Source organism: Equus quagga, chromosome 4, assembly GCF_021613505.1.
Source record: "Equus quagga isolate Etosha38 chromosome 4, UCLA_HA_Equagga_1.0, whole genome shotgun sequence".
NCBI lineage: Eukaryota > Metazoa > Chordata > Mammalia > Perissodactyla > Equidae > Equus > Equus quagga.
Genome location: NC_060270.1, coordinates 25,013,137 through 25,027,276, shown reverse-complemented (window position 1 = coordinate 25,027,276; position 14,140 = coordinate 25,013,137). Strand labels below are relative to the sequence as shown.

At 46.1% G+C, this 14,140-nt stretch overlaps 1 protein-coding gene across 14 annotated transcripts in view; it reads right to left on the bottom strand.

Moving 5' to 3' along the window:
• The window catches only part of KALRN (kalirin RhoGEF kinase), a 637,395-nt gene that overhangs the window by 118,881 nt on the left and 504,374 nt on the right, over nt 1–14,140 (bottom strand). The gene's annotated exons all lie outside the window — the stretch shown is intronic.

The window sequence follows — 14,140 nt, the reverse complement described above, 5'->3', positions numbered from 1 at the left end:
ATGGAAGTACCTGTTGGAGACGAGATGTTTAATAGTTCCAGTTGAGTGAATGTCTACGGAGAACCTCCAAACATCACTTATGGTGGGAGACTTCCATTCACCAACCCCCTCCCCAACCACACCCAGTCCATGTCTCATTCCTTTTCCTTTCCTTTTCCCCTGTCCTTTTCTTCTTTAAGTCTTTTGCATATTTCAGAGCCAAGCTCACATCCCCTACTCTCCCTATGAAGCCCACCTGGACCAATCAACGGGACCTTCCCATGAGCCACTGTTTATCACTCACAGTGCATCTCTCCCATTTGTGTCTACATTTAGGAAAAAGGGATTGCTGGAAACATACAACACTCACAAAGTAGAGAGGGCCTATTCATCAGAAAAAAAGGGAAGTTTGTGAGAGGAATAAAAAACAGAAGCTTGATTACTAGGTAACCACTTCCCACCTGAAGACAGCCAGCCACAGGACAGGACTTTTAGGAGTTACCAGGATTTGGGGCTTCCATTCTCAGTTTTAACCATGTTTAGATTTGTGCCTTATTTATCTATGTGATGCAGCACCTGCCACGTGGTTGGAACACAGTGGATGCTCAGCAGATGACAGCAGCACGAATTAATGAGTAACAATAGCAAACATGCATTGAGCATTTATTCGTGCCAAGCAGTTTCCTAATTGCTTTCTATACATTAACTCATTTACCCACACGAAAAACCCTCATAAGGTGAGGTCGTCTTTTACATCTGAGGAAACTGAATGAATGAACTATGATGGGGCTTTGATGCTTTAACTCTAAAGAGAAACTCTAAAGAACTTCACCCCATAGGAACAGCAGAACCTAAAGTCAAAATCTAACTTCTAGTTCTACCACTGCCATCTCCCTGATGGCCTCTCCTGGCAAGAATTACATAAGAATCTCACGGTCGAGCAGGAAATGTGCCTCTGGTTCTCCACATACAAAACAGAAATGAAAGTTCAAATTGCTCATGCAGCCTAAACCCCAGATTCCTGATTCACTGACCATCCTGATTAATGGTCAGTCTCATCTTGCCAGCTTGAGTTACGGCAGGATCACTGTTATCTTGGGTTCCAGTTCTGGCCTGTGGCAACCAGTACTATTGTCTAGTTCTCTCTTCCATATCACCAAAGTCAAAACCCATTTTGCTGGACTTGCAAGTCCAGAGCAGAAAATGGCCAGGACCCTCAGCTCTTCTAAAAGTGAACTTTATTTGCTTGTGATCCACTGCATGTGGGCTATGATACAGAGCAGATATTTAGTCTACCCACCCAATCCACCGCTTTGGATACTTCTGGGGCATTCTGATAGGAATTCAAAGATGCTTCAAAATTGCTTCATGAGTAACCAGTTCCTTTTTTACTTAAATCTTCCTTCTGGGCCTTTGTGTTCAGGTGCCACTGATCACTGTTCTGTCATAATCCTTTGCAAGAGGCTGATGACATGATTTTGCAGAAACTGGCTTAAGTTAGAGGTCTGAAGAAGACCCAGCCCTTACTTCAGATATCACAGTACCAGTAGACTCTAAAGTAGTCTTAGTCTCCGTGAAAAGAATCCATCAAGCATGTTTCCACTGGTCCTTATAACCAAGGAATCCATCCTACTCTCAAATTAAAGGCATAAAACCATTAGGAACACCTACCCATCTTAGTTGACATGGTCAACACATTTTTGGCCATCCTGGAGATTCACTCTTGGGTAAGGTATCAACAACCTGAGTTCCATTGCCATCCTCACATGCCTTCCAGAATGAGACCAGTGATGTCTATAATCCAACAAGGAAGTCTTGAACACCACTGGGACACTGACTGACTGCAGACCTATTCATTCATTCAGCAAATACTTATTGAGTGCCTGCTATGTGCAGGATCTGTTCTAGTCACTGGGTCTACATTGCCAAACAAAAATAACCCCAGCCCTTGCGGAGCTGGCCACTAGGACAGACTCACCATGAACATGAAAGAAAAGGGAATCAACATCAGATATTTGACCAAGTTCTGAGTTGAGGAGTTTTAAGAAAATAGGTGCCTGAATGCTCTAACCTACATCTAGATGTTTTAAGGTTATGTTCTTAGAACAACTGAGAGGTGATGGGAGGGCAATGACTTTAAACACTGCTGCTTATTAGAATCATCAGGGAAGGTTTTCAAAATTCTAGGCATTTGTTTTTTGGTTTTTTTTTTTAAGGCTCTCCAGGAGATTCCAGGGTGGAATCAAGTTTAAGAACCATTGATGCCTGGATCTTCCTCCCTCACCCCCCTCGAGATTCAGATTAATTCACTTAGGGTGCAGCTGGGCATCAGCAGTCTTAAAAGTTCTCCTGGTGTCTGTAATATGCAGCATAGTTTGAGAGCTCTTGGTGTTATGTGGCGGTTCTCAGACCTGAGTGTGCCTCAGAATCATCTGGAGGGTGAGTTAAAACACAGATCACTGGGCCCCTTCCCAGAGTTTGTAATTCAGTAGGGTGGGGGTGGGGCCTGAGAATTCGCATTTCTACGAGTTCCCAGGTGATGCTGATGTTGTCGGTACAGGGACCACACCTGGAGAACCACCAGTGCAGCAGATTCCCCCCATCGATTTGCCGTCTATGCCTCCTTCTTTTTGTAAGAGCACCTTGATTTTTCTTCGAGGAACCAGCCCTTCTCCATTCTCAGACCATGTTTTTAGGTGTGGCTGACATCCTCTCCTTGTCTACCCTCTACTCCAAGGATGAGCCCATGACCTGGGCTTGGCCAGTCAGTCACAGGAATTGGTTCAGATCTAGCACATGACCCAATTTCAGCCAATGAGCATAAACTATGAGAGCTTAGCAAAGGCTACTGGGAAAGCAGCAATCTCTTCCCACAAGATTTCTAAGTTGGTAGAATGTTAGCCTAAAGCAGCTGAGGGCCATCTTGCCATAACCACATAGGAAGAAGCTGCCTGAGAATAAAGCCAACATGGGGGAAAGAGATGAGAGAGACAGAGAGAGAGATGGGGGGTGGGGAGGAGAGGTTTGATGATATCGTCTCACTAAATAGATACTTTTTCCCAAAGCCTTATTGATCCCTGGCCTTTATTTGAGCCCACAATAAACTTTTTGCACAAGATAGTTGAATGTCCATAATTTCAGGGTTTTCAAACACCTACCCACCCACTCCCAAAGTTCAGGCTAAGAACCCTGGAGCTATAGCAATATCTTTAGAGTGTTCTTAATTTCCAAACAGATGGCTGAGTCTCATTCCTATTTTTGGCAGAGTTTGTCTTTAGTGATGCCTCCAGTCAGTCCATTTTATAAGAATTAGGCTTTCTACCTACCCATGTGTTCATTTTATGTCTCATCTCCACTGTCCACAACAGTGACCCCCAAGAGTTCCTGCTGGTCTTAGCCTACAGACATACTGGACCAGGGATACCACAATGCTAGGCCTGCTACTGGGGACCAGTGGGACTGCCCTTTCCCCCCAGGTTAGCCACAGGCTTCAGCAATGCTGGACCACATCCTCAGGCATCTGCCCTTTTCACTGACAGACATATGTCCAATTTTTTTCCTTTAGGCTTATTCTTTTCAGATTTACAGGAACAGAGATTTTCAAAATCACAACACTTCCCCCCATTTCTTAATGAGAACTCAGCGCAGAGACAGAAGGACTAGCAACTGGGCCCCCATGCAGGCCTGATTCCTGTGAGAACCTTCTTACTGTGACAAGTATAGGACACACCTTTTACAGAACACTCCCAAACAGGCTCAGTGAGGGCTGTGGGCATGGTTCCCGGTGAATATGGAGGACAGGCCCACCCCAACCTGTCACCTACATGCCCTTACCCCAGCAGTGCTTCTCCCTTCTAGCACCCACTCCCACATTCGGATCCAGATTCAGATCTATAGTTTATAAAAAGCTCTGCGGGTGATTTCTACATGAAGTCAGGGCTAAGAATCACTGCCCTTGGGCCTCAAGGCCACCTGCACTCTGGGAGAACTTCCTGCATGGTTCACGTGGAGTTTACGAAGCACCTGGACTCCAGTGTTTTCACTTTCTCAAACTCTGACAGCTGGTCTCTTGATTCATTCTTCTACTGCCTGTACGGTCTCCATTTGCTAACTGCATGATCCTTAATCCTCATCTCCTCTGTGTAGATTTCTGACCTGTGAACTGCCTGATGGCTGGTACCAAGGTGGTTCATAATTTTTCCCAAATTACCCCATCCTGGCTTCCCTTTATGACTGTGGCTTAAAACTCTAAGATTCTTGCCAAGTACCGATCATGAATTCAAGAAGTGTTTTTTTTTTTTCCCTCCCCAAAGCTCCAGTACATAGTTGTATATTCTAGTTGTAGGTCCTTCTAGTTCTTCAATGTGAGCTGCTGCCACAGCATGGCTACTGACAGGTGAGTGGTGTGGTTCTGCACCTGGGAACCAAACCCAGGCTGCCGAAGTGGAGCACACCAAACTTTAACCACTAGGCCATCAGGGCTGACTCGAATGGTTGGCTCTCGAACATCTACTATCTGCAAGTCACTAAGTGAACCTGTATAGGGAATTTACATGAGAAATATAAACTGAATAAGACATGTTCCCTGAGCAAAGACAAAGAAGAACAAGGGGAGTTCTAGAAGTAGTTGGTTCAATTTTTTGTGGCAGAAAAAGGAAACTAGAGACAGACCAGGACTGGACACAGGTAAAGGTTTTGTCTTTATGTGAAAAAGAGGAACAGAGATAATAATCATCAGTGGCCAGAAACGCTTAGGATTAGAGAAAGGAGGTGTAATGTATACATTGCTTCTGTATTTAATTTGAACTCCAAATATATCTTTCAAAATTGTATGCTGTCCATGTGGGTAACTATTCCCAGGTAATATGTACTATTTTAATAGTAATGTCTACAGAAAAAGCGTGATTGTCGGCATTACGCAGAGTAATCTCTTCTAATTATCTCCATTTAGTGTGGTCTAGTCTCTGCACCTGGCCCTGTGGGTACCACCATCCACCTGGTGACAGCTCCTGAGTAAACCATCACAGAGCTCATCCTTTATGTGTAAATGGGTTCCTCCGTGCTTGCCCACCTCACCCCTGTCTGCCTCTTTCTGGCCGGCTCACTTATCTTCAAGAAAGTTAAGCCCCAGCTCATCCTGCCGATCACCCTCTTTGTTTTCAGGAAGGAAGTATTACTGATCACCCTCTGGTCTGAGCCATGCCCCAGGTAAGGGGCGGTCTAGGTGATATTGATGAAGACCATGGGATCACACAGAGGACCCAGCTGTCTCCCCACAACAGCCAACGTACATGTTCTGTGGGGACAGGGAGGCAGACTACGGGCTGCCAGGACAGTTTCCTGGAGATCTGTGCTGAGCAGCCGCCTGAGCTCAGGACGAGACAAGCTATTTATCAAAGTGAAAGATGACTGCAGCTGGAGTTGCTAAAAACAAACCACTCCAGGTTTTATCTACTTCCAAAAACGTTTGCTTCTAAGTAGGTCAAAGTGTTCCCAAAGTAGGGCAGTGAGGAGTGCCGGCCTATCACTTTGACTGAGTTCCAACTTAGGAAGGCTTACCATTGCCAAGGGTCCACTACGAGGGATGGCAATTTAATTCCAACTGTCAGTGCCACCTTCCCTCCCACAGGCAGAAGGAGCAGCTGCAGCAGCATGTGGACTCAGGAGGTGCAGGGAAGAGGCTTCTGAAACATGCAACGCAAAGTGGATCTTCCCTGATACAACTCAGGTCGGTTTATTGAAGATTTCAATAACAGGAGGGATGTAGAAGACACTGCCATCCTTATATTTCTGAGCTTTCCACCATTCCAAATAAATGACAAGTGCTTAGCCTATGTGTCCCCAGAGAAGGCTTCCCAGGAAATGGGATTTCAAAGGCTCCTCAGCCAGAACTCCTAGCATCAGAACGCTATTCCCTCTTCCCATCCTCAGTCTCCTGCTAAAGCTCAAGCCAGTTTCCTCTATGGTTCTTAGGGGACAGAGAACACACTGAGCCTGGCCCTTCACACAGGAACTCCTCGGGGGTCCTTCCTTCCTATAAATATTTACTGAGAACTTCTTACATGCCAGCCACTGTTCTAGATGCTGGGGATAGAGTAATGAACAAAACAGACGAAATCCCTGCCCTTGTAGGGGAATTGAGGGGGTGGGGTATGGGGGGAACAGACAATTAACATGAACAATTATGTCAGGTAGTGATCAACGCAATGAGGAAAAGTCTAACAGGGAAAGGGGTATACAGTGGGATGGGAGAGAGTGGAGTGGGGAAGACCTCTCGAATCAGGGGACATTCCAGCAGAGGCTGAAAGAAGTGTGGCAGCAAGCCGCCCAGGTATCTGAGGAGCTGCAGCATCTGGAGGGTTCAGGCAGAGGGAAGAAAAGGTGTGGGCATTAGGTGAGAGTGTGCATGGCTCGAGGCGGGAACAGCTTAGTCATGTAGGCTGGCCAGGAGAGTGGTAGGAAGAATATGGCCCACCAATGACGTCCACATCCTAATCCCCAGAACCTGTAAATAGGTTCTTACACGGCAAAAGGGGCTCTGCAGATGTGATTAAGTTAAGGACCTCCTTAACTTGAGGAAGAAGGATCAGAGAGACACAACACTGCTGGCTTTGAAGATGGAGGCAGGGACCATAAGACAAGGAATGGAGGCAGCTCCTAGAAGCTGGAAAAGGCAAGGAAACAGCTTCTCCCCCAGAGCCTCAAGAAGGAACACAGCCCTGGCGACACCTTGATTTTAGCCCAACGACTCCTGTGTGGGACTTCTGCCCTCCAGAACTGTAAGAGAATAAATGTGTGTTGTGTGAAGCCACTAAGTTTGTGGTAATTTGTTACAGCAAAAAAGGAAACAAAGACATAGGAAATGAAGTCAGGGAACAGGCTCTGTTTTGTAGGAGCCTCCTTGCAGACACAGAAAGAACTTGGATGTCACTCGAAGTGAGACAGGAGCCATGGGGCTGTTCTGAGCTGAGGAGGGTCTTCAGCCTAGGCCTTGTCCCTGCAGCTGGGAGTCAGCAATGGTAACTATCTATTTGCCCCCTTGAGGACAAAGGTGGGACGCCACACCTCCTGTGGCCTACAGGGCCTTGTGGACAGTGAGGCAAGTGGGCATGACATCAGAATCAGCATTCCTGGCTGGGGCAGGTGGATGGTGGTGGGGAAACTGGACAGCCCAGTCCTATCCCGATGGCAAGGACAAAGAAAGAGGCAGGCCCTTCAATGAGTGGATGGCCTCTCTGCTCCTAGAGGATGGGAAACTGGTATTAAACGTGGCAAGAGTTGTAGACCGACAGACGTACACAAGTTGCAGGGTTTGGGTTCAGCCTGCAGTTTCAGTCCTACGCAGGTCCTAGATGGGGAGAAGTTGTTCTCACTGAGGTGGCGAGAGGAGGGTCCTACCACTGTGTCCCGCCAAGCAGCATCAGAATGCCGCTGCTGGACACTCCTGGAGCTGCAGCCGGCAAGGCTGCTCTGCACGGCCTTTAAGACCCTTTCATCTCTGATCTTCCCTGAGCAGAGAGGGCAGGCACAGCCCCAGGAGTCGGATCACTGCTGCTCTGCTCCTTCTCTGCCTCCCAAGCCACAGTTGGTGCATGGCATTCTGATCCCTTTGTTCTTTGGGGAGGAAAGTGGCTTCCGCCTGGCTAGCTCTAGTAAGAGAAAATTGCATTGTCTTCTCTTGGGGGAACATTCCGTTGGCTGGGGTGACCTCTTCTCCATCATCGCCAGCCTCTCCTCAGTGGCAGCCTTTCCTCTCTGGGGTTGAATCCCGAGGCTCTCATTTTAGCTCTGAGATCCATCAGCTGGTTCCTGAGGCTCCAATGAACAAGGATACCCTTCAAGCCCTGCCCTCCCTCCCTGCGGAAGATGAGCAGCATCATCTTCACGGGGATCTCACAGATTTACAGCGGACACCAGGAGGCAGGAAAACATGCTGTTGGAATGGGCATTCAGCATAAGCTAAGTCACAGCGGGCTGGCTACACAAAGGAAAGAGGCAGCGTCTCTGCAGAGGGCCCGGAGAGACCAGGTCTTTCCCTGACAGCACATGTCCTCCTCCTGCTTCCGCTCTGCTTGGAGGCAGCACCACACTGGGCTGTATCTAGAGGAGGAGGTGGCCTGGCCTGACATCTTCCTATTTGAGGCTTCGATTATAAGCCCTTTAATGTTCTAAATAATATCAGACGGACAGTAGGCAGCCGCAGGCAGGACATCACGACCACAATAGAGTAGGCCTGGGGCATACTTTCCAAGCGTCTTTGCTGCTCCTTTATACTTAAAAATAAAGGAATGTGTGTGTGGACTGGATGGCACCTATATCTCCCTCTTCCTCAAACCGAATCCTGCCAGGGATCCCAGACTATTGGTCGATGACTATTGAGCCACTTCTGGCCCATCCTATCATAGACAGGTAAGTGGAAGAAATTCAGTTAACAATGAAATAAGAAAGGTAACTTTCACAAAATTCCCCTTTGTCCTTCTCTTCTTTGAATTGAGGAATGACTCACTCACACCCTCCCCAACTCTCAGCATCTTGCACAGCCTTCCATCACGTAGCTCAGCCTATCTCCATGGTGTGACCCGAATGTTACCTTCAATGACCACAGGTAATCACTGAAAGAGGATTGGTCACTGAGAGGTGAAAGTGAGGGAATAACTTGAATTTTCAGCTCAAATACATCAGATATGATCTCAACTCTCTGGGTAAAAGGCAAAAGAAAGAAGAGAGGAATAGATCATTATTTCTTGAGAAATCATAGAACCAGATGGGCCTGCTGTTAGTAGACTGGGGAAAGGGCCCGGGATAGGCCAGGAATAGACACTGAGGGAAGGGAGAGGGTGTAGACTAGAGATAATGTTGGGGCCTTTGCAAAACCTATGGATGAAACTAGAAACAGAACCTTGACCCCTTGAAGAGCCCCAGAGAGATTCAGGCTGGAAACACCCTAGACTCACCCCTATAGAGATATCAGAACTGGGACAATGGGGGGCCAGCCCAGTGGCGCAGCAGTTAAGTTTGCACGTTCTGCTTCTCGGCGGCCTGGGGTTCGCTGGTTCGGATCCCAGGTGCAGACGTGGGACCGCTTGGCACGCCATGCTGTGGTAGGCATCCCGCATATAAAGTAGAGGAAGATGGGCACGGATGTTAGCTCAGGGCCAGGATTCCTCAGCAAAAAGAGGAGGACTGGCAGTAGTTAGCTCAGGGCTAATCTTCCTCAAAAAAAAAAAAAAAAAAAAGAACTGGGACTATGGGACAATGGTCAGGAAGGGAAATTAACATTAATTGTTAATCTATGTGGCACATCTAGGCTGGGAAGCCTAACTCAAGGGAAGTAGGCACTATTGCCTCATTTTATAGATTTTAAGTATCCTTCCCAAGGTCATCAACTTGGGCAAGTCAGTGGCTGAGCCAGGATTTAGACTCAGGTCTTCCACCCCAAGACTCTTAGTTACTCCACACCTCTCACCATCTCATTTTATGGCCTAATAACATACCATTGTAAGGCCTCATGGTAGCCAGGTCACTTTTGTTTCATCCCAAACAATTAGCCTGTGCACACAACAATAAGACCAACTTTACAGTTTAAAAAGCACTTTTACTTAACATTGCCATCTTTGAGCCTCCCAGCAACTCTGGGAGATAGGCATTTTTATGAGCTTCCCGCTGCATAGATGCGGACACTATGATTAAGTGACTTTCCACTCATTCCACACCTTGTCCTCTTCCTGGCCTACTTGACTACCTGAGAACCACACCCTCCCCTGTTTTCTCAAAAATGTGCAAGTACCCTTCTAAGGAAAACATAGGCTGATTATAACATACTAGGTTGAACCATTTGAAATTGCTGCTATCCAACCATTTTTGACTACAAAAATGGCAGTTTCATGTGGTTCAACCTAATAAACTGGACCTCAAAATGAAGATATTTCTGCCATGCTTGGATGAATTAAACATAGGACACTTAGGTTGCCAAGGATACTTACCTGATGTGGAGAGAAAAGCAGACATTTTTAGAACTGTAAGGGATCCTAGAGGTACTTCAGGAAGATATGGATGAAAGGGGATAGAAATGCTATTTTAGAACAAACAACAATATGAATGACTGTAGGGAATAACCAGGAACAAAGACTAGCCCCTAGGAAGCCTCTGAGTGGAAGGCAGTCGCCTCTAAATTCTGTGCCCGTAGAGAAGGAGACCAGATCAGAGGTCGGTGAGTGAGAGACCAGGGGCACCTGCAGGGGTCAATCAGATGGCTGGAAACTCCGAAATCCAACGATGGTTAAGAGGACTTTAAAGCCACATACAAATAATCACTTTAAACAAGGTAGGATTGTTGAGTTGAATCCAAAATGTTTTGTTCTGCTCTAATGATTTAATAAAAGATGCATGGAGAAATTGCTAGACTCTTATCAAATTATATCTTAGGAGAGAAGTGTCTAACATTTTATGAGAAAGTCAAATTACTTTGTTCTAGATGAAGATCAGAAGGAGATGGAGAATGAGAATTAGGACTGGTGGGTTTCAACTGGAGGAGTGGGGAGGGGACAATAGGAGAAGAGAGGGGAGCAAGTATCTGGATGTCAGCACTAAGAGGAGTTTTCTAACCATTCGAATTGCACTATAAGGCAACAGCCTTCGTCCACAAGTAATCAGTCCCTGTGAGTGCTCAAGTGATGCTTGGCTCACCACCTGTCAGAGACATTTTAGAAGGGGTTCCCTACATTAGTGGAGAGAGTGAATCAGAAGACCTTTAAGACGCTTTTTCAGGGCCAGCCCCGTGGCTGAGTGGTTAAGTTCACACACTCCGCTTCGGCGGCCCGGGGTTTTGCCAGTTCGAATCCTGGGCGCAAACATGGCGCCGCTCATCAAGCCATGCTGAGGTGGCATCCACACGCCACAACTAGAAGGACCACAACTAGAAGGACAACTACAAATACACAACTATGTACCAGGGGGCTTTGGGAGAAAAAGGAAAAATAAAATCTTAAAAAAAAAAAAAGAAAAGATGCTTTTCAATTCTAGGATTCCAAGAGCCCATAGAAGCCAAGGTTCTGAAGGGAAATGAAATCTAATCAAGGACCACTTAATTCAATTATAAAAAGAAAGTTTTACTTCTAACTTTTTAGAATTCTGAAAAATGGCTAGGAGCTCCTTTTAGAATCACTACCAATATATCTCCATCTATCTTAATAAAAACGCACTTTTCTTCATGAAGTATCGGCACTCAATCACATTTCTCACTCACATGCATTATTTTTTGGTTTCAATTATTCTTATCCAACAGTATTGTGATTTTTAAAAACAACCTTATCACTATTTTTCACTGCAAACATACCATATTCAGCTATGTTATTTTTTTCTTAAAGATTGGCCCTGAGCTAACACCTGTAGCCAATCTTCCTCTTTTTTTTTTCTTCTCCCCAAAGCCCCCCAGAACATAGTTGTATATTCTAGTTGTAGGTCCTTCTAGTTCTGCTGTGTGGGACACCACTACAGCATGGCTTGATGAATGGTGCTAGGTCTGCGCCCAGGATCCGAACCAGTGAAACCCTAGGCCACCAAAGTGGAGCACGTGAACTTAACCACTCGGCCACGGGGCCAGCCCCTCAGCTGTGTTATTCTTAAATAAAATTTTGTGGGCTAGCTCGGAAACCTATCCTCATTCATCACACTTCCATGTACGATTTTGTTCCATGGGGAAGTGAGTTCTGAATTTCAAGTGGCTACATCACAGCTGGTCAGTTTCAGATGTGGTGGTGTGCAAATGGAGTCAGAGTATGGGTCAGCAAGCTGTGGTTTTTTGGGTTGTTTTGGTGAGGAAGATTTGCCCTGAGCTAACATCTTAACATCTGCGCCAATCTTCCTCCACTTTGCATGTGGGATGCCTCCACAGCATGGCTGATGAGTGGAGTAGGTCCGCACCCTGGATCCGAACCTACGAACCCTGGGCCACCAAAGCGGTGTGTGCAGAACTTTAACCACTCAGCGACGGGGCCAGACCAGCAAGCTCTAGTTTTAATGTGTTACTTCATACCTGAAAGGAAATGTTTGGGAAATATTCATCCTCCAATTATTTTTTCAGCTTCCCATGGTAAAGCCCTGTGTTAGGCATTATGGAGTAAACTAAAAACCTGAGAGAAATTGCTCCAAATGCAGAATTATACTGAAAACCAAGAAAGAGAGTGCTTTTTGGTGGATTCTCCAGGGTCAGTAGGCAGGAGGAGCTTTTAAGTCTGGTTTTGATAGCAGAGGGGATAGGAAAGGAGCATTTCGGCTCCTGGCAGCAGAAAGTGCAGGGAGCTCCCATCCTGCAGAAAATCTGTTGGACGAGCTGCACCAGCTCCAGGGGTTGGCTGGCCCCTATCAGAACTGGACCCAGTTCAGCCTGCTATCCAGGGTGCTGCTCTGTTGCGGTGCTCCAGCCGGGGACACCAGGATCTTTCTAGTGGGCAGAGCACCCACAGGACAAGATCTGTCTGGTTGATGCTACTACCCCAGGGAAGGGAGCACATGAGGCCCGGGGTGAGAGGGAGAGGGAGAGCGAGAGCAGTATGTATGGCTGTCTGAATGGGGCTCATGCTCTCTAAATCCTCGTCCAGCCAGACTGTTAAATAAAGGGGCGCTGAGTCAGACGGAAGGACGATAAACTAAAGTACCCATCTCAAATGCTTTCAGATTCGGGAGATGGTAGAGCACGGTGGTAAAGAGTGAGACCCTGGGAAATGGACAGACTTGGGTTCAAATTTAGGTCTGCCCCTTGCAAGCTATATGGCTTTGGGCAAGTTACCTAATCTTTCTAAGACTCAGTTATTAGTATTAAAGCATTAACCCAGAATCTGGCCCAAAGTAAGGCTCAGTAAGTGTCAGGTATTTTTGAATTGACCACAGATTTAATATAAGTCAACAGTATTACAGACTTGTTCAGCATCTTCAGGCTGTTGGTGGTATATGCCTCCAGAGCCTGTTTTCTCCACTGTTCTGGACCTCCACACCTTGTGCAGCCTGGGGAAGCGGTTCCCGGGCCAGCTAGGCAATAACAGCAGAACTCATCAGGAGACCCTGTGGGAGAGGACTCCTTGCGAACAAGCTAGGTCCACCATGGGCCACTGCCCCTCTCCTCCAGGACATCTGCTTGTAGGGCTCACCCGGCCCTGGGCTAGGTTTGGGAAGCAAGAGGCATTTCCTTATAGCTCCTCCAGGCACTTGGCTAGAGCCGGGGAAGAAACTGTCCAGGAAAAGAAAAGGAACACGGATGTTCTATAGTGGTGGGTGGAGAAGAACCTAGACCTGTTTTTGGAGCCTGGGGCAGAAGTACCCAGGACCAATGCCTTTTTTTTTTTAACCATTATAATCATCTTTAAGTATACAGTACAGTGGAATTAAGCATTCACATTGTTGTGCAACCATCACCACCATTCATCTCCAGAACTTTTTTCATCTTGTAAAACTGAAACTCTATATCCATTGAATACTAACTCCCCATTCTCCCCTCTCCCCCGGCCCCTGACAACCACCATTCTACTTTCTGTCTCCATGAATTTGACTACTCTAGGTACCTCATATAAGTAGAATCATAGGGTATTTGTCCATTTGTGACTGGCTTATTTCACCTAACATAATGTCTTCAAAGTTCATCCATGTTGTAGCATGTCAGATTTTCCTTCTCTTTTAAGGCTGAATAATATTCCATTGTATACATATTACCGCATTTTATTTTTCCATTCATCCACTGATGGACACTTGGGTTGCTTCCACCTTTTGACTATTGTGAATAATGCTGCTTATGAACATGGATGTACTAATACCTCTTCGAGTACTTGCTTTCAATTCCTTTGGGTATATACCTAGAAGAGGAATTGCTGGATCATGTGGCAATTCTATGTTTAATTTTTTGAGGAACCTCATACTGTTTTCCGTATCAGTTCACCATTTTACCTTCCCACCAGCAGTGCAGAACAGTTCCAGTTTCTCCACATCCTTACCAATACCTGTTATTTTCTGTGTTTTTTTTAAAAAAAATCATAGCCATCCTAATGGGTGTGAGATGGTATTTCATTGTATTGATTTGCATTTCCCGAACGATTAGTGATGTGGCCCATCTTTTTATATGCTTATTGGCCATTTGTATATCTTCTTTGGAGAAATGTCTATCAAGTCCTTT